Consider the following 2,849-nt stretch of genomic DNA (forward strand, 5'->3'; position numbering starts at 1 on the left):
TCTCCAGAGAGCAAAATTAGGTCTGGTCGTCCTCCCCTGTCAAAAGAATGACTCTGAACTCGAAATAGGGGTATATATAGGTGAGAAGCTCAGCAGAAAACAGGCCCAGGCCCAATGGACCACCGCCCGGTGGTTTAAGTGTGCCGCCCGGCAGTTTCCCATAAGCCTCCAAACCGCCTGACGGCAAGGGTCACCGCCCGACGGTTTACCTCAAAATTGCCCAATGCCAACGCCAGTGTCTACTCCTCACCCTGGACCGCCCAGCGATGTAAGTTGCCGCCGGGCGGTGCGTCGACTCTTCAAATCTTCAATTTTCTTCTCTTTTCTTGAGTCTACGACCTTTATCTTCAGCTCCATTCTTCATTTCCTCAAAATAGCTACAAAACAATGCAAAACAAGCATAATATCGCTAAAAACAACTTTTGACTCTCTACAGAATAATTTATTGAGTTTTGCTTGATTCTAAGCTCATTCCAAGTAGTAAAGGGCGTAATTAGGTCTAAAATGACATATGAAAATAACTGTTTTTCAACCTTCATCACTACACCACCATTGTAATATATTTAATTCAAGGAAATGAAATTAGTAGTTTGAATCAATCCATTTACTTAAACTGTTTGAATGAAATATGATGATTTGTTTGATTGATTCGACTATGCTCTGATTGAAGTTAACTATGCTTGAATTGTCATGCATCTTTACCCATTGACTTTTGTTTTTGAAATTATTTTATTCTCGCTTAACCACTATGCTTGATTTGGAAAAGGTTGATGAAAGGTTTTGCAGGAAGGACATTGCTTTGAAGATCTACAATTGGAATCCAACATTTGCAAAAGCAATGCATTCGACTGCGTCTGAATGGGTTAACAATTCCAATTCTGGAATTTGATTTTATCCTTACTATGTGCTTAAATCATTAATATTCTGATATTATCTCTGCTCTTTACATGTTTCAATATCTGAATTGAGATAATATTGTGAGATTGTTGATATTTGTATCATTGCATATATATGTGATTTGAAAATTTGACTATGATACAAATAAGTACTTAAACTGTTACTTAATTTATGGTATGCTGCATTGTGCACTCAAACTGTTTTTGAAACTCATGCATAATGACAGAGGGAGTATCACTATTTTACACATTGTTTCCTCACACATCTATATTTCAGGGGGAGTTTACACTGTTTTTGTGATGAACTTGTGATTTTAAGAGCATCATTGTATTTCATAAACTGCATATCTTTATGATGCATCTCTATTGTTTTTCAAAACTGCATAAATATCTAAAGCATTCTTTTTTTGTTAATGCACAAAGGGGGGAGATATTCATGAGTGTATGAGAGCAATTCTATACGGGGAGAATTGCTGCATCATACTTTATTTGTTGATATTTTTGATGAATATGTAGAGTAACTGAGCTGTGTTAATTGTTTCTGATATATGTTTTTACTCTGTCATTTGTGGAACTGTACAAACATGGTTGAGTTATTAATCATGGTTGTGCATCATCAAAAAAGGGGGAGATTGTTGAGATTGTTGACAACACAAACTCTATATCAAACTAGTTTTTGATGATGACAACACAGTGCTTAATAAGAGTACACATGTTCCAGTATTACATGTTCTTGTTCTGAAGTGTTTGTTATATCTGCTGAACATGTTTTGTTAATTTACAATGTATGCTCTTATGATTGATTGAGTGTTATATTTATGGAACATGCTTGAATTGAAATGTGCTTGGAATATACTTGTATTGAAATGTGAAAAAAAAGGTTTTTGATTACTGCACATTTCTAAAACAAAAGATCACAAGCACCTTACGAACTTATATTTGTTGTGACAAAGTTCTAGTCCAGTCGAATACACTCATAATGGATTCGACTATGCTAAAATCTTTGTACAGATTTGGTGAACCAGTGTTATGTGAGGTTTTGTGTTGAAAAGAATTTCAAAGTGATTTTTCATGTGTCAGTCGACATTGTGGATCATATATTCGACTGTGTTTCTGATCTGTTTGAAATTCTGTTAAGCCTACATGCTCCAACGGCTATATTTTTCAAAAGTTAGTTAAGACTGTGTGACCAGGTCAACTGTAATAAATGTGTATTGATTTTGTTGACTAAGGAGCCTTTGTGTTGACTATCTGTTATAAATGTTTTAATACAGTCGACTGTATTAGTAGGCTATTCGACTGAGAAGCAATCTGATATAACAGAAAACTATAAATAGACAGAACGCGAATTGTTCTGTGACTTTTGTGATATGACATTTTCATTTTCCTGTTTCAGATTGAATTCTTTGTTTTAGAAGCTCCAAGAATTCTCCAAGAAGACGGTGATGATCTTGCTTGAGAGATATTCAAAGGGAGGAGTCAATTACTCATACTATTTGATCAATATCTGCACAAAGAAGGTGCTTCTGTTTGATCTTGAAGGCTTGGCATCCTGTAAAGACTGTTGCGTTTGATTGAAAGCTTGACAACCTTTGAAGTTTGCTGTGACAGGCTTGGCATCCTGTGAAGAGTGCTGGTGACACATTGAGGATTGTTCGATGTGGGTGCAGATTTCAAAAGAGGGGATTCTTGCTGCAATTCTAGTTTTGTGTGTGTAGCTATATTTGGTTTTGGGTTAGAGAGGAGATTTATATTTTTGCGTGGTGCTTCTATAAATTCCTTGTTGTAAAAACCACAACCATTATAGTGCATTTGCTTCCTGGGTTGGAAGGACACTGGATGTAGGCATTGTTGGCCGAACCAGTATAAAAACCAGTGTTTGATTTTCTCTATCCATGCACTCTTTATTTCCAGTCGACTATATTTGTTTAGCAGTCAACTGCGTTTTTTTGT

This window comes from Vigna radiata, chromosome 7, assembly GCF_000741045.1.
Source record: "Vigna radiata var. radiata cultivar VC1973A chromosome 7, Vradiata_ver6, whole genome shotgun sequence".
Lineage (NCBI taxonomy): Eukaryota > Viridiplantae > Streptophyta > Magnoliopsida > Fabales > Fabaceae > Vigna > Vigna radiata.